This window comes from Oryctolagus cuniculus, chromosome 8, assembly GCF_051225735.1.
Source record: "Oryctolagus cuniculus isolate XC-2025 breed Fujian yellow rabbit chromosome 8, ASM5122573v1, whole genome shotgun sequence".
Classification (NCBI taxonomy): domain Eukaryota; kingdom Metazoa; phylum Chordata; class Mammalia; order Lagomorpha; family Leporidae; genus Oryctolagus; species Oryctolagus cuniculus.
The window spans coordinates 143303383-143328204 of record NC_142874.1 but is presented as its reverse complement, the minus strand read 5'-3'; the positions used below and the strand labels follow the sequence as shown (position 1 = coordinate 143328204).

Below are 24822 nucleotides of genomic sequence, written 5' to 3'. Positions count from 1 at the left end.
AGCATCTCCTTCAGCTGTGAATACAGGCAGCAGAGAAAGCTGTTTGAGCAGCACCCAGAACCTGCATGCTAATAGCAATCACAGACAGACATCAAATTACAGTTTCTGCTGATGTTTTGAAATTATATTTATTTTTTAAAGATTTATTTATTTATTTATTTATTTATTTATTTGGAAGTCAGAGTTATACAGAGAGAGAAGGAGAGGCAGGGAGAGAGAGAGGTCTTCCATCCACTGGTTCACTCCCAAATGGCACAACAGCCAGAGATAAGCCGATCCGAAGCCAGGAGCTTCTCTCAGGTCTCCCACGTGGGCGCAGGGGCCCCAGGACTTGGGCCATCATCTGCTTTTCCAGGCCACAGCAGAGAGCTGGATTGGAAGTGGAGCAGCCAGGACTAGAACCAGCACCCATATGGGATGCTCGCACTGTAGGCAGCAGCTTTACCCACTGCACCACAATGCCAGCCCCTATATTTATTCTTGTGTGCCATTTAAAATTAAAGCTACTTGGGTGTGAATGGTATAGTGTCTAAGAAGCCACTTGGACACCTTTATCCTGTATCAGAGTGCCAGAGTTTAAGTCTCATCTCTACTTTCAATTCCATCTTCCTAAAAACATACAACCTGGGAGACAAGAGGCGACAGCTCAAGTACTTGAGTTCCTGCCACCCGTGTACAAGATTCAGAATGAGTTCCTGGCTCCCGGCCTCAATCCCAGCATCTTATGGAGTGAACCACAAGACGGAAAATCTCTTTCTCTGCCTTTCAAATAAACAAACAAATAAAATTCAAATTACAGTAGTCTTGAGACTGACTTCTATATCATGTTGTTTACTGTGTTAGTACAGAAGCTCACAATACAGATTTTATAATATTTTGATAACTGTGCTATCATACCATTTCATAAAATATAATTATATTTGTGAAGTATATTTATATCACTATATATAATTTTATGTTTATATACAATTAATTATAATTTCATAAAAATGATATTTTCATTATAAAAGCATTTCCATTGCATTCAATTTCCTTTCGCACCATGTATCTTTTAATTTATGCCCTCAAAAATACTCTCTGAGGCTGGCATTGTGGTGCAGCAGGTAAAGCCACAGCCTGCAACACCAGCATCCATATGGGCTTTGTTTGGAGTCCTAGCCTCTCCACTTCTGATCCAGCTGCCAGCTAACACACCTGGGAAAGCGCTTTAGCAGAGGATAGCCCAAGTACTTGGGCCCATGCCTCATATGGGAGACCCTGAAGAAGTGTCCAGCTCCTGGCTTCCGACCAGCCCAGCTCCAGCCATTGCAGCCATTTGGGAAGTAACCAGCAGATGGAAGAACTCTCTCCCTCTCCCTCACCTTCACACTCTCACTCACCCTCTCCCCTCTCCCCCTCTTCCCCCACCCCGTAACTCTGCCTCTCAAATAAATAAATCTTTTTAAAAATAAATCGTCTGGGAAAATATCTAAGGATTCCACCATCCTGTCCAGGGGGTCCTGTGTATAACAATGTTTAGGAGCTCTGCTCAGTGGCCTTGGCCAAATCTCACACAGCTCTGGGCCCTAATCCAGGCCCCTCCCAGGCCTGACCATACCTCATTAAATAGCCTCAGCACAACTTCTACCCCAAGAAGTTTCCCTGGGCCCCTCTTCCACATCCCCTAGACTAGGGGTTGGCACATATTTTCTGTTAACTATGAACATCTAGGTGATAAATATTTTAGAATTTGCAGTTTGTTACTCTTCTGCCTACGTTCTGGCAATACAACCACAGATTGTATGAACCAACAAGCTCCACTATGGCCCAATCTTGCTCAGGGAAACAGGTTCCAGCTAGACTCACCCTCAGGCTACACCCTGATCTGCAACCTTCAGAGAGCTCAGAATGCTATCATCTTCTTTGTGCCCTTGTCTACCAAATTCCTGCCCATACAGAAGGAGTCTTTCATGAGTGAGCATGAACTTTGACTCTGCTTATCTCTCAGTAATGGTGCAGTGCCTACAATACTGCCAGTAGTTTGCTGAATGAATAAAAAAGTGAAGGCACCTGGATTCCCATGAGAGCAGACTATGGTCAGTTTTTTAAAACAAATACACAAAAAAGACTTGAAAGCTTTTCTTGGTTGCTACCATAAACCTTATTCTCAAATCACAGGAAAGCAGACAGGGTAGCCAAGGATTCCTCCAGCGGGACTCCTCTCCAACTCCCATTTTGCTATAATTATCTCTAAAACCACTGAATTGCAGACAGTAGACAAGGTACACAGACAAGGAGCTCCATGGTTTTTCCCTTTGGGGCTTTCTCTTTTATTTAAAGCTGAGATATCAAATGTAATTCAGTCTGACTAATCTCATGCAAGATGATCTCAGGAGACATACAGAGTAAGTCCTCTGTACATATCAGGTGAACTAGCTGAATTAAGAACATGGACTTCAGGGGCCGGTGCCGTGGCTCACTTGACTAATCCTCCACTTTGGCGCCAGCATCCCATATGGGCACCAGGTTCTAGTCCCAGTTGCTCCTCTTCCAGTCCAGCTCTCTGCTGTGGCACGGGAAGGCAGTGGAGGATGGCCCAGGTGTTTGGGCCCCTGCCACATGGGAGACCAGGAAGAAGCACCTGGCTCCTGGCTTTGGATCTGTGCAGCACCGGCCATGGCGGCCATTTGGGGAGTGAACCAACAGAAGGAAGACCTTTCTCTCTGTCTCTCTCTCACTATCTAACTCTATCTATCAAAAAAAAAAAAAAGAACATGGACTTCAGAAACCTCAGAAAACACTTAGAACCAAATATCATTTTGAGGCCGAGTGACCCACCTTTCACTCAGTACAGATTTCCAAAATGATATTTAGCTTGTTCATTAATTAAAATATCCACAAAATTATACCCATTTTCTCATTCAATCAGGTAGCTATTCTACATAATCACATATCTCTTAGTTATAAATTTGGTTATTACAAGTTAATGAAGTGAATATCATCTTTAATCTTCTATTTTTATATTTTAACATTCACTTTTGTCCGCCTATCATTAAAGTGAGACCTTTATAAAGATCTGTTTAAACACTGAAGCCCAATTCTAATGAAGGACTACATGATGAATAATTCTACACATTGGGAATGTATCCCAACAACGGTAACATCTTCCATTTACATGCTTACTAGTTATCAAGACTGCCTAATTACCTCATTTGGTATTTACAAAAACCCTGTGATATAATCAAAAAAGAATTATGATGCCCACTTCTCAGATAGAAAACTGAGACTCTGTTAAGGTAGTCAGACAAGTTCATATTTTGTTGAGCAAGAGCTGACCAGAGCCCAGACCTGCTGTACCTGATTCCTTCATACGGTCTGCCTACTCCTTAACAGCACTGCCTGAGATAAGACCTGGAGCATGTGAGCGACAGGAAGATGCACACTGTGCAGGAAAGCTCAGTTCCCTCAATAAGGTCACCAAGCATTCACAATTAGTAAAGCAGGACAGAAAGGGCCAGACACCAGAAATACCAGAATTTCTAAGTAAATAACACAAAGATACATGGAACATTCCCAAATACTCCAGATATTTCAAAAGTAAGCAACTGTCTTCTGAATAACCCTAGGTAAAAAGAGATCACAAAAAAGCTAAAAGATGTTTCCAATTAATTAAAAATAAAATACACCATATCAAATGTGTGGGACATAACAAAGTGAGTGATTAGAAGGAAATTTATAGAATTAAATGCTAATGTAACAAAAGAAGAAAGGTCTCAAATTATCTATACTTATCCCTTAAGAAAATAGCAACAACTCTGACCTCAAAGTCAGCTCTTAATGCATTCTGGTCTAGCTGAATAGCCCATGAGAGCATTTCAGGCATGGAAAGCCAAGACACTGTGGCAAAAAAAATGTCCCACATGTAGGACCTCTGTGGATGAGACCCTAGTGAAAAAAAGTAGTCATCAAAGGAGGTACTTTTCTCTGAAGGAGAAAACTTCCACTTTGCTTATGGACTTATCTAAATATTGACGGAGTTAGTGGATTCAAAAGGCTTTTATATCCTAGGCAGCCTATGTCAAGAGCCTCGAGTGGTCACTGACGTCATACATAAGAGTGTTGTTAAATTAACAACAGGAGCCGCTGTGCACTAACTCCCCATGTAGGACCTCTGTCCTCAAAGAGCTGTATTATGAGAGTTAACAGTGAAACTTGTTCTCAAAGATTTATTTCATTTTAGTGTATAAAGTGTAGGATATTTTATGTCTCATAATTTTTAGTTATGCCTAAGTGTACAACTCCATCACTTGTTTTTGTAGGTACCTCCTTAATTAATGATTAAACTCATTCTCAAGGACTTATTTTCTTTTAATGTATTAAGTGGAGGGTATTCTTATGTCTCATAAATTATAGTTATGTCTAAGTGCTCACAAAAGATGTATCATTCTAGAGTACTTCTTTAAAGTTAATTAAGTTTCAAAAAAAAACGGAAGAAGTGAAATGAACTTTGAGATGCAATGACTTTGAACGGCTCTTGTCTCGACTGTTGAGGAACGATTTTGTGTGCATATGTGTGTGTGTGCAAATTGTTGAACTCTTCACTGAGAGCAGAGTTGGTCTTCTGTGTATAAATTAATTGAAAATGGATCCTACTGGAGAATAGGACTGGGAATGGGAGAGGGAGGAAGAGGAGAGGTGGGAGGGCAATATGGTGGGAAGAATGACTAACTATATTCCTAAATTTGTGCTTACGAAATGCATGAAGTTTGTATCCCTTAAATAAAAGGTTTCTTTGGGGGAAAAATGGCAACAAAAGAGCAAAGTAAACCCAAATAAATAAAAAGAGAGGAAACAATTAGAATAAGTATCAATGAAATAGAAAAACAAGAGAGAGTAAAGTGAAGGAAACTGAGAGCTGATTGTTCGAAAACCTCAATAAAACTAGTAAACTTGATGTTAACTTTCTAAATCAATGTCTTTTAACATCATCTTTCAGCTAATAATGTCTGATTAGTGGAATTGTGATCTGCAAATATAATGTTTGAAACCAGTTCCTTGGGCATGTATTTGGCAGAGTGATTAAGATGCTGGTTGAGACACTCACATCCCACACTGGAGTGCTTAGCTCTGAGTCACGGCTCCACTTCCAGAGTTCATACTCCTGCTGATGGGCATGCCAGGAGGCAGCAGGTGATCAGGTGATCACTCAAGTACTGGACTACCTGCCTCCCACGAGGGAGCCTCAGACTGAGTTCTGGCATCCTGGACTTGGCCTGGCACAGCCCTGGGAATGGGAGCATTTGGGGAGTAAACAGCAATGAAGATACCTTACCCATCCCTCCCTTTTCAAATAAAAATGAAAATAAATTACATTTAAAAATAAAACTAATAAACCTGTAGTCAAATTGACAGGAGAGAGAGGGAGAAAGATTATAAATTACCAATATCAGCAATTAAGAGACACTGCAGATTCTACAAACATTAAAAGGAAAATAAGGGAATTTTATGGATAATACTGTACCAATAAATTTGGAAACACACATGAAATGGGAAAATTCTTTGACATCTGTTTATATCTATAAACTACCAAAGTTCTCTCAGAAAGAAATAACCTGAGGCCAACATTGTAGCTTAGACAGTAAAGCTGCTGGCTGAGATACCAGTATCCCACATGGGCACTGGTTTGGGTCCCAGTTACTCCACTTCTGATCCAGCTCTCTGCTCATGATCCTGGGAAAGCGGCAGTGTCAGTGGCCCAAGTCTTGGGCCCCTGAAACCATCTGGGAGACCCAGAGGAAGCTCCTGGCTCCTAGCTTTGGTCTGGTCCAGCCATGGCCATCATGGCCATTTGTGGAGTGAACCAGCAGATACAAAATCTGTGTGTGTGTGTGTTTGTGTGCGTGTAAACGTATGTGCATCTGTGTGTTTCTCCCCCCTCCCCAATGCTGCTTTTCCAATAAATAAAATGAGCCTTTTAAAAAAAGAAGTTTATTACAAATGCGCCTTGGGAAAAAAATAATCTGAAAAAGCCTACATCTGTTTTGAAAACAAATGCATAGGTTAAAATATTATAATAAAGAAAATTCCATGCCTAGATGACTTCACTGACATTCCTCCAAACACTTAATAAAAAATAACAATTCAACACACCTGGATCAGAAAATGGAAAACATTTCCTAATTCATTATATGAGATTTGATTTACTATGACATTAAAATGAAACAAAGATGTTACAAGAGAGAATGAACTATGAACTATACATAATAATAACCATAAATATTCTCAACAAAATATCAGCAAATTAAACCCAGCAATATGTTAAAAAGAATAAACTATAACTAGGTGATATTTATTCCAAGAATGAAAGATTGGTTCAATATTTGAAAATTAATGTAATTTACCATGCCCACAGGTTTAATCATATTTTAAAAATATTATTATCTTAGTGAATGTGGGAAAAGTACTGACAAATGTTTAAATCAACCAATAATTAAAAACTCTCAGAAAACTAACACGATAGGAGAACTTCCTTGAAGGATAATTTCTATTATATATTTTTTTCTGTTTTTCCTGTTGTCCAGAGCAGATATAAGCCCTCTGTATTAGTTTAATTTGCATTACTTAAAATACCTGAGAGGAGCTTCTTGGGAAATCAAAGGTTTATTTCAATGTATGGTTTGGAGATTACAATTCAGCACTGGGTGACTCCAGAGTTCAGTGTCTGACACAGGATGGTCATAGCAGACTTGGACGAACAATCACATAGCAAGCCAGGAAGAAGAGAGAGAGAAGCTGGGCAGGCAGAACCTCAACTCAGAAATAATCAGCTCCCTCAAGAAAGCCATCGTCTGAGTACACATCCCCAGTGACCTGAAGACTTCCCCCCTAATGTACATCTCAAGGGCCATAATTAGATCAAGTCCATATCCTTAACCCATTAACCATGTTTTCTTTTTCTCATTATTTCTTTTTAATTAATTTTTAAGGAATACAATTCTATAAGAACAACTTTAGGAATATAGTTATTCTTCCCACCATACCAGCCCTCCCACCAACACTCCCACCCCCACCTCCACCTTCTCCCCTTGCCAGTCCCATTCTCCATTAAGATTCATTTTCAATTAACTATGTACACATTCAACAATTACACACACAAAAAAAAACTATTTGAGAATTTGTTTTACAGTTAACTCTCAAGACAATTCATTGAGGCCCTGCATGTGAAGTTAGTGCACATGTTGTTAACAATTAACAGTGAAGTATGAAGTGAGTGACCACCAGAGGCTCTTGAAATGAGCTGCCTAGGCTATGAAAGTCTTTTGAATTCATAGACTCCATCAATATTTAGACAAGGCCATAAGCAAAGTGGAAATTCTCTCCTCCATTTAGAGAAAAATACATCCTTCTTTTATGGCCACTTTTTCCACTGGGGTCTCACTCACAGAGATCCTTCATATAGATAATTTTTTGGACAGTGTTTTGGCTTTCCCTGCCTGAAATGCTCTCAAGGGCCTTTCAGCAAGACAAGGAAGACTTAAGGGCTGATTTCTGAGGTCAGAGTGTTACTTAAAGCAATTGATATTCTATGAGTCCACTGTGTGGACTGCTTCCCATATTGGACTTCTCTCCTTTATAATTCTATTATTACTGCCAGGCACTTGATCCTATTTATATGATCTCTTTAACAGTTAATCCTATCTGTATGTTCACTTTAATAATTAACATGATCACTTTAAAATTAAGATGGCATTTTTACCAATATATTAATGGGATTTTGAGTTCCATGATAAGTTTTAAACTGTACCCTTAGATGTAAGTCCATGGGAATGTATGCAGAACTATATATCTTTACAGTCACAAACTTCCTCCCCCCTCTACTAGTCCCACTCTTATTTTTTACTGAGATCTATTTTCAATTGACTTTATACACATATGAATAACTATGTTAAGAGTTCAACAAATAGTATGAAGAAAAAAAAGACAAAAAAAAGAACAAAGAACACAACTGTTCCTCAACAGTCAAGACAAGGGCAGCTCAAGACATCCCTTCCCGAAGTGTCAATTTCACGTCTATAGATTTTGTTGTAGGTACTCTAATAGTTCTCACAGATCAGAGAGAACATATGGTATTTATTCCTTTGGGACTGGCTAAATTCACTAAGTATAATGTGTTCCAGATTCATCCACTGTGTTGTAAATGAAAGGATTTCATTTTTTACCACTATATAGTATTCCATAATATACATATCCCATAATTTTTATATAGTCTTCAGTTGATGGGCATTTAGGTTGAATCCATATCTTAGCTATTGTGAATTGAGTTGCAATAAACATGGAGGTGCAGATAGCTCTTTTGTTTACTGATTTCAATTCCCTTGGGTAAATTCCCAGAAGTGGAATCACTGGGTCATATAGTAGGTATATATTCAGATTTTTGAGGTATCTTCATACTGTCTGCCATAGTGGCTTTACCAGTTTACATTCCCACCAACAGTGGATTAGGGTACCTTTTTCCCCACATCCTCAATAGCATTGGTTCTTTGTTGCTTACTGTATGAAAACCATTCTTACTGGGTTGAGATGAAACCTCACTGTACTTTTGTTTTGCATTTCCCTGACAGGTAGTGATCCTGAACATTTTTTCACATGTCATTTGACCATTTGGATTTCCTCTTTTTGAAAATGTCTATTTAGGTCCTTGGCCCATCTCTGAACTAAGTTTTTTAGTTTTTTTGCTTTGTTTTTGATTTTGATTTTTTAACATTTATTTAATGAATATAAATTTCCAAAGTACAGAATATGGATTACAATGGCTTCCCAACCCCATAACTTCCCTCCCACCCTCAACCCTCCCCTCTCCCGTTCCCTCTCCCCTTCCATTCACATCAAAACTCATTTTCAATTCTCTTTATATACAGAAGATCAATTTAGTATATATTAAGTAAAGATTTCAACAGTTTGCACCCACACAGAAACACAAAGTGAAAAATACTGTTTGAGTACTAGTTATAGCATTAAATCACAATGTACAGCACACTAAGGACAGAGATCCTACAAGAGGAGTAAGTGCACAGTGACTCCTGTTGTTGACTTAACAAATTGACACTCTTGTTTATGACATCAGTAATCACCCTAGGCTCTTGTCATGAGTTTCCAAGGCTAGGAAGCCCCCTGAGTTCAACAACTCTGATCATATTTAGACAAGGTATAAGTCAAAGTGGAAGTTCTCTCCTTCCTTCAGAGAAAGGTATCTCCTTTGATGACCTGTTCTTTCCATTGGGATCTCACTTGCAAAGATCTTTCATTTAGGTTTTTTTTTTTTTTTTTTTTTTGCCAGAGTTGTCGCTCCCCCTCTTCATGGAGGAACGACACAAAACCCTGCCTAGGCTTCATATCCGAGTCACGGCACCATTATGTCGCTCCCCCTCTTCGTGGAGGAACGACACAGGACCCTGCGCTGTTCTTTCGTCTGCTCGGCCCTCCCCGGGTTTGCTGCTGGTTCTTCCCGGGTTGGCTACTGTCCCTTCCACGGAGGTTCCCCCTGGCCACTTTCCCCACTTCCGCAGGGGAGCGGCACACCGCCGGCCGGCTCTCTCGGGGGGGGGGGGGCTGCACAGGTGTTCCCCTTAGATGTTCCCCTTAGATGTTCCTCTTAGATGTTCCTCGTGCATGCCGTCTCTCTCCTCCTTTATAGTCCTCCTCTGCCAATCCCAACTCGGCTGCCCACACGCCGAGTACGCTGCTCTCCTCCAATCAGGAGCAAGTCCTACAGTTTATTGGCTGAACTGGAGGCAGCTGTGTAGAAGCTGTTTTCTCCTCTCCCAGCGCCATATTGTGGGAGAGCAGATGCATAGAATAAGTCTTAATTCCAGTAACTGTATAGTCCGAGTTGCTCCCCACAAGAGTGTCTTGGTTTTCCATGCCTAAAGTTCTCTCATGGGCTCTTCAGCCAGATCCAAATGCCTTAAGGGCTGATTCTGAGGCCAGAGTTCTGTTTAGGACATCTGCCATTCTATGAGTCTGCTGTGTATCCCGCTTCCCATATTGGATCGTTCTCTCCCTTTTTTATTCTATTAGTTAGGCTTAGCAGACACTAGACTTGTTTATGTGATCCATTTCACTTAGACCTATCACTATGATTTATTGTGATCAGAAATTGATCACTTGGACTAGTGGGATGGCATTGGTACATGCCACCTTGATGGGATTGAATTGGAATCCCCTGGCACATTTCTAACTCTCTTATTTGGGGCAAGTCCGATTGAGCATGTCACAAATTGTACATCTCTTCCCTCTCTTATTTCCACTCTTATATATAACAGGGATCACTTTTCAGTTATGTTTCAACACTTAAGAATAACTGTGTATTAATTACAGAATTCAACCAATAGTGTTAAGTAGAACAAAAAATCTCACATCCTCCTTTTTATGTTGCCTGGAATTCCTCAATAAATTTTTTATACCTCCATTTTAAAAATCCATGAAAAGATGCCGGCGCCGTGGCTCACTTGGTTAATCCTCCACCTGCAGCTCTGGAATCCCATATGGGCACCAGGTTCTAGTCCAGGTTGCTCCTCTTCCAGCTCTCTGCTGTGGCCCAGGAAGGTGATGGAGGATAGCCCAAATGCTTGGGCCCCTGCACCCACATGGGAAACCAGGAGGAAGCACCTGGATCCTGGCTTCATATCGGCATAGTTCCAGCCGTTGCAGCCATTGGGTGGGTGAACCATTGGAAGAAAGAACTTTCTCTCTGTCTCTCTCTCTCTCTCTCACTGTCTCACTCTGTCAAATAAAAAAAGAATAAACTAGAAAACTAAAAAACAGTGTCAGAGATTTATGGGATATTACCAAACAACCCAACATAAGGGTCTTAGGAATTCTGGAAGATGGGGAAAGACAGAATGCATTAGAAGAACTTTTTAGAGAAATAATTATACAAAACATCCCTAATTTGGAGAAAGAAAGGGATGTCCAAGTACAGAAAACAATTAGAAATCCTAATAGAAATGAACAGGAATATAAAGATAATTGAAAATGAATCTTGATGTGAATGGAAGGAGAGAGGGAGTGGGAGAGGGGAGGATTGCCGGTAGAGGGAAGTTATGGGGGGGATAAAGCTATTGTAATCCATAAGTTTTACTTTAGAAATTTATATTCATTAAATAAAATTTTTAAAAAAGAAATGAACAGGAGAGATCTTCACAATGACACATTGTATTCAAACTCTCAACAGTAAAACATAAAGAAAAGATTCTAAAAAGTATATGAGAGAAATGTCAAATTACTTTTTTTCTTTCCTTTTTCCTTTTTCTTGACAGGCAGAGTGGACAGTGAGAGAGAGAGACAGAGAGAAAAGTCTTCCTTTTGCCATTGGTTCACCCTCCAATGGCCGCCACGGCTGGCATGCTGTGGCCGGCGCACCGCGCTGATCCGATGGTAGGAGCCAGGTGCTTCTCCTGGTCTCCCATGGGGTGCAGGGCCCAAGCACTTGAGCCATCCTCCACTGCCTTCCCTGGCCACAGCAGAGAGCTGGCCTGGAAGAGGGGCAACCGGGACAGAATCCGGTGTCCTGACCGGGACTAGAACCCGGTGTGCCGGCGCCACTAGGTGGAGGATTAGCCTATTGAGCTGTGGTGCTGTCTGTCAAATTACTTTTAAAGGATCTCCAATTAGACTCAAGCTGACATAGCATCAGAAACCCTACAGGCGAGATATATTCCAAGTCCTACGAGAAAAAAAAAATTGTCAACCAACAATACCGCACCAAGCAAAACTCTCATTTATGAATGAAGATGAAATAAAGACCTCCCATAACAAACAGAATTAGAAAGAATTTGTCACCACCCATTCAGTCCTACAAAAGATGCTTTTAAAGATGTGTTGCACACAGAAACACAGACACATGGTCATGACTACAAAAGAAGGTAAAGGCAGAAAATCTCACAGTAAAAGTACAAAGGAAATTCAAAGTAAAAAATAGGAATATTTTTGGAAAAATGGCAGGGCAAAGTCATTACTTATCAGTAGTCACATTGAATTTAAATGGCCTCAACTCTCCAGTTAAAAGACAGAGTCGGGCAGAATGGATTAAAAAACAAAACCCGTCTATCCACTGCATATAAGAAACACAAACCACCATAAAGATACATGCAGACTGAAAGTGAAAGGATGGAAAAAGATATTCCATGCTAACAGATACCAAAAATGAACTGATGTAGCCATCCTAATATCAGATAAAACAGACTTAACACAAAAACTTTAAAAGACACAAAAAGGCACTATGTAATGATTAAGGCATCAATTCAACAGGAATATATGACCATTATGAACATTTATAAACTGGCCTTTTAAAAGAACTGTGAATGGATCTAAAGGAAGACACAGACTCTAATATGACAGTAATGTGAGACTACAATATACAATTTACAACAGATATATACATAATTATGTATACTACAGATTAAGAATGCACATTCTGGCCGGTGCCGTGGCTCACTAGGCTAATCCTCCACCTGCAGCGCCAGCACACCGGGTTCTAGTCCCAGTCAGGGTGCCAGATTCTGTCCCAGTTGCCCCTCTTCCAGGCCAGCTCTCTGCTGTGGCCACAGAGTGCGGTGGAGGATGGCCCAAGTGCTTGGGCCCTGCACCCCATGGGAGACCAGGAGAAGTACCTGGCTCCTGCCATCGGATCAGTGCGGTGTGCCGGCTACAGCACGCCGGCTGCAGCGGCCATTGGAGGGTGAACCAACGGCAAAGGAAGACCTTTCCCTCTGTCTTTCTCTCTCACTGTCCACTCTGCCTGTCAAAAAAAAAAAAAAGAATGCACATTCTTCTCACAGTTCTGGAACTTTCTCTAGGACAGACCATATGCTAGCTTTGAAGCAAGTCTCAGCAAATCCAAGAAAATCAAAATCATACCATGCATCTTCTCTGAACACGATAGAATGAAGGCAGAAATCAACAATTCAGGAATCTCTAGAACATTTGTAAATTAAAGGATACAGACAACATACTCCTGAATGAACAGTGGGTCATTGAAGAAATCAAAAGAGAAATCAAAAAATTTCTAGAAACGAAGATGACAATACAACACATCAAAACTTACGGGATTATAAAAAAGCAGTGTTACAAGGAAACTTTATAGCAATTGCTGCCTACATCTAGAAATTGAAAAGGCACCAAATAAATGAGCTATCAATGCATCTCAAGAAAAAAATGCATCCAGAAAAAATAGCAAAGCAAACACAAAACTAGCATTAAAAAAAACTGCTTATAATTAGAGAGGAAATGAAGCAGTTGAACCCTTCCCCACAAAAATATTAAAGATCAGCAAAACAAAGAGCTGATTGTTTGAAAGAAATGAAGAAAATTGACACACATTGGCCCAATTAACAAAAAAAAAAAGTGAAAAGACCCAGATCAATAAAATTAGAGATGAAGAAGCAAACATAACAACAGACAGTACAGAAATGAAAGGAATCAGCAGAAATTACTGCAAAGAGCTGTATGCCAACAAATCGGGAAACCTAGAAGAAATGGACAGGTTCCTAGACATATACAATCTACATAAACTGAGACATGAAGACACAGAAATCCTAGACAGATCCATAAACAAGATAAAAATTCAATGATGAATGAAGACCCTCCCAAAAAAGAAAACCCCAGGACCAGACAGCTCCACTTGAATTCTACCAGATATTTAAAGAACTAACTCTAATTCTTCTTAAGCTATTCAAAACTATTAAAAGAGAGGGAATCCTCCCAAATTCTTTCTATGAATCCAGCATCACCTTAATTCCTAAACCCAGAAAAGATGCAACAGAGAAAGAGAACTACAGACAAATTTCCAGGTTGAAAATAAATGTAAAAGTCCTCAACAAAATTCTGGCCAATCAAATCCAACAATACAACAGAAAGATCATCCACCCAGACCAAGTGGGGTTTATCCAGGGTACACATGAATGATTCAACATTCACAAATAAAATATGATACATCACATTAACAAACTGAAGAACAAAAACCATATGATTATATCAACAGATGCAGAGAAAACATTTGATAAAATTCAACACCCTTTCATATTGAAAATGCTAAGCAAATTGAGTATAGAAGGAACATTCTTCAACACAATCAAGGCAATTTATGACAAACTCATGGCCAGAGTCCGACTGAATGGGGGAAAATTGGAAGCATTCCCACTGAAATCCAGAACCAGACATGGATGTCCATTCTGACCATTGCTATTCAGGACAGTCCTGGAAGTTTTAGTCAGAGCCATTAAGCAAGAAAAAGAAATCAAGGGATACAAATGGGGAAAAAGGAAGTCAAACTATCTCTATTTGCAGATGACAAAATTATACATATAGGGGATACAAAACACTCCACTAAGAGAATACTGGAACTCATACAAGAATTTGGCAAAGTGGCAGGGTATAAAAATCAACACACAAAAATCAATAGCCTTTGTATACATAGAAAATGACAGGGCTGAGAAGAAACCTCTAAAATATATTTAATTCACAATAGATACAAAAAAATCAAATGCCTTGGAAAAAATTTAACCAAAGATGTCACGGAACTCTACAATGAGAATTACAAAACATTAAAGAAAGAAATAGAATACCAAAAAAGTCTTCCATGTTCATGTATTGAAAGAATCAATATCATCAAAATGCCCATATTACTGAAAGCAATTTACAGATTCAGTGTGACACTTATCAAAATACCAAGGACATTCCTCTTAGATAAATTTAAAATGATGCTAAAACACATATGGAAACACAGGTGACCCCAAATAGCTAAAGCAATCTTATACAACAAAAACAAAGCTGGAGACATGAAAATACCATATTTCAAGACATACTACAAGACAGTTATAATCAAAACGGCTGGTACTGGTACAAGAACAGATGGATAGATCAACGAAAAAGAATAGAAACACCAAAAATTAGAAGCATCAAGCAAGACCACTACCTTATACCTTAAACAAAAATCCACTCAAAAGAGATCAAAGACCTAAATCTATGACCCAATATCATAAAATTATTAGAAAACATTGGGGAAACCCTGCAAGACAATGGCATACACAAAGACTTCTTGGAAAGGATTTCAAAAGCAGAGGCAATCATAGCCAACAATGACAAAGGGGATTATAACAAATTGAGAAGCTTCTTCACTGCAAAAGAAACACTCAGCAAACTAGAAAACCAAAAGAATTAGAAAAACTAGAAAAAAATTTCTAAAAAATTAGAAAACTAAAAAACAGTATTGGAGATCTATGGGATACTATCAAATGACCCAATATACAGGTATTAGGAGTTCCTTAGGCATGGAAAGAGAGAAAGGATTGGAAGGCCTTTTTAGTGAAATGATAACAGAAAACTTCCCTAATTTAGAGAAAGAAAGGAACATCCATGTACAGGAAGCACATAGAATTCCTAATAGACATGACCAGGAAAGATCTTCACCACAACACATTGTAATCAAACTCACCACAGTAAAACATAAAGATGCTAAAATTGGCATGAGAGAAATGCCAGATTACTTTCAGATGATCTCCAATTAGACTCACAGCAGACTTCTCTTCATAAACCTTACATGTTAGCAGAAAATGGTGACATACATTATAAGTCTTAAAAGAAAAGAACTGTCCACCCAGAATACTATTCCCTGCCAATCTCTCAGTTATAGATGAAGGTGAAATAAAGACCTTCCATGACAAACAGAAATTGAAAGAATTTGTCACTACCCATCTGGCCCCACAGAAGATGCTTAAGGATGTGCTGCACACAGAAATGCAGAAACGTAGTCATCACTATGAAAGAAGGTAAAGGAAGAAAATCTCCCAGTAGAAGTACAAAGGAAATCCAAAATAAACAAGAAGAATATTTATGGGAAAATAGTAGAGCAAAGTTGTTACTTACCAACAGTCACCTTGAATATGAATGGCCTCAACTTTCTAGTTAATAGACACAGACTGGCTGAATGGAATAGAAAACAAAACCCATCTATTTGTTGCCTAAAAGAAACATCTCACCAACAATGCTGCACCCAGGCAGAAAGCGAAAGGATGGAAAAAGATATTCAATGCTTATAGAAACCAAAAATGAGCCATTGTAGCTGTCCTAATATCAGACAAATTGGTAAGAAGGTAATCAAACTATCTGTATCTACAAATAACATGATTCTATATGTAGGGGATACAAAAGACTCCACCAAGAGACTATTGAAACTCATGGAAGAGTTTGGTAAAGTGCAGGATATAAAATCAATACACAAAAAACAATAGCCTTTGCATACACAGAGTATACCAAGGCTGAGAATGAACTTCTAAGATCAATTCCATTCAGTAAGTAACTCAAATACCTGGGAATAAATTTAGGATGTCAAAGATCTCTACAATGAGAATTACGAAATATTTACAAAAGAAATACAAGACACCAAAAAATCCATGTTCATGGATTGGAGGAATCAGTATCATCAAAATGTCCATTCTTTCAAAAGCAATTTAGAAATTCAATGCAATACCAATCAAAATACCAACGACATTCTTCTCAGAAATAGACAAAATAGTGCTAAAATTCACATGGTGACACAGGAGACCTCTAATAGTTAAAACAATTTTATACAACAAAAACAAAGCCAGAAGCTTTCAAGACATACTACAAGGCAGTTATAATAAAAACAGCCTGGTACTGGTATGAAAACAGATGGATAGACTAATGGAACAGGATAGAAACACCAGAAATCAATCCAAGCATCTACAACCAACTTATATTTGAACAAGGAGCTAAAACCAATCCCTGGAGCAAGGTCAATCTTTTCAACAAATGGTGTTATTAAAACTGTATCTCCACATACAGAAGTGTGAAGCAAGACCTCTTACTTACATCTTACAAAAAAAAATCCACCCAACATGGATTAAAGATGTAAGACTATGACCTGACACCATCAAATTATTAGAGAACACTGGGGAAACTCTGCCAGACATTGGCATAGGCAACAAGTTCTTGGAAAAGACTCCAGAGGCAGAGTCAAAGCCAAATTTGACAAATGGGATTACATCAAATTGAGACACTTCTCATTGCAAAAGAAAACACACAAGAAAGTGAAGAGACAACCAATGGAATGGGAAAAATATCAGCAAACTATGCAACTGATAAAGGATTAAAATCCAGAATCTATAAAGGTCTCAAGAGATCAGCAATAATAAAACAAACAACCCAGTTAAGAAATTAGTAAATGACATGAACAGGCTTTTTTTTTCAAAGGATGAAATTCAAGTAGCCAACACACAAATGGAAAAATGTTCAGGATCACTAACCATCAGGGGGATGCAAATCAAAACCACAATGAGGTTTTACCTCATGCCATTTGGAATGTCTAGCATACAGAAATCAAAAACCAATAATAGCTGGTGAGGATATGGGGAGAAAGGTTCCCTAATGCACTGCTTGTGGGAATGCAAACTACTACAACGATTATGGAAGATAATACGGAGATTTCCCAGATATCTGAAATTAGACCTACCACATGACCCAGCCATCCCACTCTTGAGAATTTACCCAAACAAAATGAAACCAGCATATGAAAGAGCTATTTCTACCTCCATGTTTATTGGTTTACTGCAGCTTAATCTGAAATGGCTAAGATATGGAATCAACCTATATGTCTATCATCTGATGACTGGATAAAGAAAACATGGTATACATACTGAAGGAATAGTACTCAGCCATAAAAAGGAGTGAAACCTTGTCTTTTGCAACCAAATGGATGCAAGTAGAATCCATTAAGCTTTGAAACAAGCCAGTCCTAAAAACACAAATATCATATTGTTTTCTCTAATATGTAGAAGTTAATATAGAATACCCAAAAAAGGATAGGAATGAAACAGCTATCTTGAGATTCAATTGTTGTTTTTAGCCTTTGTTTATATCCTGTGGAACTGCGGCCTTTTACTTTTTTACTTGTTGAATATTATGGTTAGGCATCATTAAGTCTGAAATTATTTTTTTGCAAAAATTAAAGAGAAAAATAATGGAATAAAGTAGGGGGATTGAGGGAGGGAAAGAGGGAGGAGAGGAAATATGATTATCTTCTAAAAATTGTACCTATAAAATAAGTACAAACCTACATCATAGGTTTATAGTCATCAATATATATTCATAAATATATATTCATACAATATAGGTTTATATTCATAAAAAGTTAAAAACACACAGAGAGAAAAGTAGACAATAAAGCTAAGGTGCATGTCCAGAAGATCAAGGACAAAAAGAATGTATAGTCTTGCCTGTGATGGCCAAATTTTGGTGAATTCTCTCCCCTTCTCCCTTCTCCATCTCCACTTAAATTTATCCTACAGGTCCCCCAAAAATCTTTCCCTCTGGATCCACACTAAGACTCCTCCAAAATTCTACCTTCCTCATAAGTCATTCACTTAACAAATACTATTGAGTGCCCTACTATGCACCAGGCACTATTTGAAGCATTCAGCTACAATGCACAAAACAGACAACCCTGTGAACTTCAGGGAGTTTACATCCCCAATAACACAGACAATAAACAATAATAAAGTATATAGCATATCACATGGTACAAAGTGATATGGGGAAAAAACAAGGAAGAGGAATGGAGGATGCAGGTAAAATTTTAAACAGATTGGCCATGGAAGGCCTCCTTGAGAGGTTAGCATTTGAGGAACAATGTGAAGCAGATGAGAGAGTGGGCCATGTAGCTATCAAAACCCAGAGCAGGCAATAAGAGCAGCCTATGCAAAGGCTGTCAGATACTTGTCTAGGCTGTTAAAGAAACAAGTAGGACACCAGTGTGGTGATGGAGAATGAGAGAGAGAAGTAGGAGGCATGGTCTGAGACCCCAGAGGGGACCAGGTCTTGTAAAGCCCTGCAGGCCCCAGTAAGGAGTCTGCCTCTCACTTTAGGGAAACCAGCAGGCATTAACACACTGTAAGCAAATGAGCTGGTCTAGAGGAGGAGTAGACAAGGACAAAACAAGACCGTTGTGATCATCATGGTGATTTCATAGGCTGGGCACAGGGTAGATAAGAAATGGGGGTTCAGAAAGGCAATCATATTCTGTGGCTAATTCAAAGTGATGAAAATAGAATTTGATGTTGCATAGAAACTGAGGGGTTGACAATGGAAGGGGTTTATGTCCTACACACCTGGAAAAATGATATGTTTGCCACTCAGAAGGGGGAAGAACGTCAGATGAAAAGATTTAAGGGGACAATCAGGAATTTGGAGAGTAATTTTCAGGTATTTCAGTCAACTACCACCTCCCAAAAGAAACAGTGACACTCACACAGAAATTCATAAAAGTTTCTGAGTAGATGAGTGGATTATCTCCATTTCTCCAAATATTCATATACTCCACAAAAAGTTCAAATTAACTTCTTAAAGGAGATTTTTTTATTTTTATTTATAAAAGGAACAAATTTCCTGTATTTCATATATACAGTTTTAAGTACATAATGATACTCACTATGTTCCTAAATCTATTTAAATGAATACATGAAATTGGTTGACCTTTATCAATGCTTTTAAACAAAATAATATTTTCCACCCAACACCCCCCTCCTTCCTTATTTTTTTTTAATTTTTCAACAACATACTTTTTTTTTTTTTTGACAGGCACAGTGGACAGTGAGAGAGAGACAGAGAGAAAGGTCTTCCATTGCCTTTGGTTCACCCTCCAATAGCCGCCGCAGCAGGTGCACTGCGGCCAGCGCACCACGCTGATCCAATGGCAGGAGCCAGGTACTTCTCCTGGTCTCCCCTGGGGTGCAGGGCCCAAGCACTTGGGCCATCCTCCACTGCACTCCCTGGCCACAGCAGAGAGCTGGCCTGGAAGAGGGGCAACCGGGACAGAATCCGGCGCCCCGACCGGGACTAGAACCCGGTATGCCGGCGCCGCAGGCGGAGGATTAGCCTAGTGAGCCGCGGCGCCGGCCTCAACAATATACTTTCAATCTACTTTATAATCACAAGCTTAGCCCTCCACTAACTAAAGAATTCTACAAGTAGAAGAGAGAGAAATCTCACCTATCCACAACAACTGCTGGGGTTGTGATACTGTTATAATTCTCTTCAAGTTCTATCCCAAGAAACTACTTTTATAGGTCACAGCCCTAGTCTCCCCAGACTGGCAGTGCTGCAATGTTAGGTTTGGGTAAATACGTGCACGTGAGTGTACCTGCATACATGTGAACATAAAGGAATAACTATTATTTTCAAGGCATATATATCTTACAACAAAGAATCAAAGCATTTTTAAAAGGTTTGCAGCATTGCCGTATCTACAATTTGCACATTACAGCAGAGCTAGAGATAGGAATACATCAACAATGATACAAGGTGTATTTTGGAAAACAGAAAATTGATTATATTCTTTTTGCCACTTGGTAGAGTCAAAATGCAGTTTAAAAGATGAAGCTCACACCCACTGACCCTCATTCATTTTTGCATCCATCGCCTAAGACTGACTAAGTTTAATAGCCTGAGAAATCTTCTCTTGAGTAGGGGGACGTTATGGAGAGTGATCGATAGTGCTTCCCCTATTTCCCCCTGTTCCCTTCAAGTTAACTTATAAATTTCTCTCAGTACACTTGATACTCTTCTTTCTCCAAGGGCTCAAATGACAGAAAGAGAAAATGCTTACCACTGTCAGGTTTTATGCTGTCATAACTAACCGTTCAATCAATACACAACTTGCAAGTGGCCTGCTTAAAGACACGGCTGCTAGCAGTAAGGTGCTCGTATTATGCAGAACACTGGCCTTAGTCTGGAATTCTATGAATTGGATATGAGGCCACGGGCTGCTTTATTTCTAAATTGAGAGCATGCAACAGCCAATGTCACTGGAGGCCATCTATAAAGTCTTAGTCCTATCACAGACAGTACTTTCAAAATGACCTATTCGGAAAGCTAATGTTCCCTGTAGTACAGAGAACAGAGAAAATAATGAACCACTGCCCCCATAAAACATTTTGATAAATCTCCAGTTTAATAGGCCACTTTTCTAGGATTAATCGTGGCTGATCTAGTCTTCTTCCAAAGTTAGCCAGTACTAGTGATGGTTGGTAACCGAATGATGAGAAATTTTTACTCCACTAAGCATGAGAAATACCCACCAACAGCATCTAGTTACAGTAGACCACTAACCTGTTCTCCAAAGTAGAAAGGTCTTTAGCCTTTGTTCTACTGAGAGCATTATAAAGGAAGCTTCTATATCCAGTAACGTCCTTGCTGAAAACCTCCTGGTCAAAGTTTCCATGTTTTGTTTTCACTGAAATCATTTCTAAGAGAACTATAAACTCATTGAGGACAGGGACTTTGTTAGGTTCATCTTTGCTTGCTTCACAGAGAACAGGAAAATTTCTTCACACATTGTATCTGTTGAGTAAATATTTGCTCACTTGACTCACACATCTACTTTAAATTATCAATGAGTGATACTGAAAATACTGAAATTAATAAGATTTTTGCATCAAGATAATGTCTACTTACAAAAATAGCCTTCTCTTACTAAGAACAATGACTCAAAAAAGATGTTGTATCCAGTCATTTGTGCAGCTTGGTATTTTCTTACTACTTGCATTATATATTAATCAGACAGACTCTTATCCCTTAACCGTTCAGGGATGTCTACCCCCTGCCTTTTAATAAAAAGCAATGGACTGCATGAGCATTTATTCTGGGCACGTCAGAGTCTGCATACTTTTAAAGTATGTCATTGTCTAAAAGTAAATCTTTGTTCAATAAACCATGAGTCTACAGTGTCACATTCTCAGTGAGCACTCTCAAAAGCCTCCAAAGAGTTCAGTAAGAATTTGGTGGCATAATTTTATTCACAGAGAAACTGGCCTGAAAGTACTTGCATTCTCTATTTTCAAAGGAACTTAGCTATCCTCTCTAACTTACAAGAGAGTCGGTGTGCTCTCAAGCCTTAAAAATACTAATTATGATGCATTCAAGAAACTGTAACATTCTGACCAAACACCCCTAATCAAGAACCCCTCTAAAACCCACATAGAGAAGCTGCTTGATTTTGTGACCTCAAAAACGCAGCTGGTAAAGGAACTGTTGTTTCTTTACAGATTTCTGCTAGAGTCTGTACAGAAGATTACTTCAATAGCACCTCATGACGGCCCGATACTTTAACTTCTTCCTACATGAGACTTAATCTCTCAGGTGCATGCTGTGACCTCTTCAGTTACCAGGAAAACAGTCAATGTCATAGTGGGGGTGTATTTTTCTCTTCAGTCACTAATAAGGGCACTTACCCCCTTGAGAAACAGTGAGGTAAGCAGAACCGCCACTGCAAGGAATTTTTAAAAGCTATGTATGCTCTATTCTGAGAATAGAAGGTTCCTAAGTATTTTTAAGTTACTAGGAGCCCCATGAAGAGACTTACTATTTTAAATAGGTCAGTGAATGGTCCAGGCCATCCAGGCACCAGGTGCTTCCATCTTGTAACTTAATCATCCTGCAGTGTGTACAAAAATTGCTGACCCAGGGCCCCAAAACCCCACTCTGCTGGGCAGGTGGCAAGGAATAAGCACAGGATGTCAAATACAGAGGTATGTTGATAAATAAGAAAACCCATTATGCAATGGGCAGGTGTGGCCTAAAGATAACCACCTCTCTACCTTCTTAGAAAGCAGGGCTATAAGAACCCCAGTTAAGAAGAAGGTGGACCAAGCATTGGGGCCCCGATCCAGGAAGTGGCAGGCACCACCTGCCCATGGTGGCTGACTGCTCTGCTGGCTTGACAGGTGCCTGTTCTTCGGGGTTACATGAACTCGGGCTGCAACTGGGCTGTGTGGGAAGGTGTGGCTGGCATTATCTTTCCAGGGTCCCTGGTTTAATGACTTGGTGGATGCTGATGTGTGCACCTGCCAGAACACCAGCAGCCTTCCATGAAATCCTCCACTGCTCCTCTCAGCTAAGCTGACCCTGAGTGCCACAGCCTCTTCCTAAATCTGGGAATTAAGAGAGTGAAGAGCACACATTCTCCCAAACAAAGGATGTGACCAGGAATTTGCACCCAGCACTTCTGTTCAGACCCCACTGCCAGAACTTGGCCTGACATCCTCATTCTCAATGATGTCTCGGATACTGGCGTTTCCAGTATCAGGACCAAAAGTTCCATGTCCCAGGTTTGCTCCTCAACACAGCACAAACCCTAAAGAGGAGTCCAACAGAAAAAAGTGTTCCCCTTGTTTTGCTATAGGGGATCAATTACTGCCCTTGCCCCACTTCCTCTACCTTCTGGGCCTTTGTCTTTCTCCCTCTCCTCTTGTTATTGTTTCTAAAAGGAACCTGATTCGACAGGAAGACAACTTTTCCTGGACTCCACTGTTTGATGTTGAAGCCCTGTATTTCCCAGAAGAAAGTAAGGACCTTTGGGTGTTGACTCCATTATGTGTGTCCAGAGTTTCATGCCTTAGCAGATGTGGCTAGAGCAGATATGGATGATAGGGGCATACACACATTTTTATAACAAAGAACACACATCCAAATAGGAAGGAGATTAGCAAGTGATTTTTAGCTTATCAGTGATTTTCCTACGTTTTCCCACTTGTGCACAGTGGCTGCTCATTACTTACATAATAGGCATGTTATTGCTATGATTTGAACAGAATTTGGCTCCCTAACTCCATGCAGGTTAAGTCTCAAAGTCATGGATTGGTGATGCTTAAAGCAGAGAGACTTGACCCAATTATAGTCTCTGAAGGAAAGGGACTGGATTAGATTGGGTTGTCAGGGTGGAGCCCCCACGTAAACATGAATGAGTGTACACTCTCTCTCTCTGCTCACTGGCTCAGCATGAGATTGTCCCTCTGCACACCCTCCACCATTACCAGGCTCCACACACAACAGACATCAGACTAATTGGTTGCCTATTCTTAGACTGTGAACATGTAACACCATTAGCTCAAATTAACCTTTCTTCAGACATAGTTTCTTATAGGTGTTAGTTGCATTACTGAAAAGCTGTATAATAAATCATTTTTTAAAATGTTTGTTGATGACTTCAATCAAGAAGGTAACTGGGTAAGACATCTGAGTGGTCATCTTCCCACAGAGTCACCAATTTGAACAGTTATTCAGGCACCAAGTCACCTTCCACCTTCACAAGTGCAATAGAAGCCGGGTGAGAGATCACAGTGCCTGGTTTTAGTGTAACAATAAGAAAACCTGCATTAGAGAAAAAAGGAAGGAAAGAGTTATCCATATAATTCCTCTCCTAGCTCTATGTAGCATAGTATGGGAGAAAGAGTGAATTAATTCTACACCTTACACTTGAAATCCAGCACCAGTTCTAACACAATAAAAACCAGTGCCAAAAGGGTCCAAGTGACCCTACCCCCAGGTTCATACCCACTGTAAATTGAGATCTTTGACCCAAGTCAAGAAGCTAGGACTGCCTGTACCATCCCTCCCCCAACCTCCTGCAGATAGCAAAGCAAGACTCCAAACACTGAGGAGTAAGAGATGACAGAGAATTTAGGGCCTTTCCTAGGAATTCAGAGCTGGGCCCACTGCTGTGAGATCCAGCAATCAATAAAGTCTAAAGGCCTCTTCCTGTAGGCCAATGCTCATAGGGAGCCTGCAGAATTCCATAGGCACTGGGGACCTACAACCAATGGGACCAGGATATCCTGGTGTGTATCACTTCCAGGTTCACCCAGGTCTGGTGTGCACCCCTTAGATTGTAGAGCCTATTGACCGTGAGACACAATTGAGACCCAGCTTACTACCTGCATGGCAGCGAAGAGTGACACTTTTTCCACCTTTTCTCCATCCTTGGGCAGGCAG

The 24822-nt window shown here is 39.8% G+C and overlaps 1 long non-coding RNA gene across 11 annotated transcripts in view; it reads right to left on the bottom strand.

Annotated features, from left to right (window-relative positions):
• LOC127487367 (uncharacterized) overlaps positions 1-24822 on the bottom strand; it is a 412078-nt gene that overhangs the window by 304862 nt on the left and 82394 nt on the right. The gene's annotated exons all lie outside the window — the stretch shown is intronic.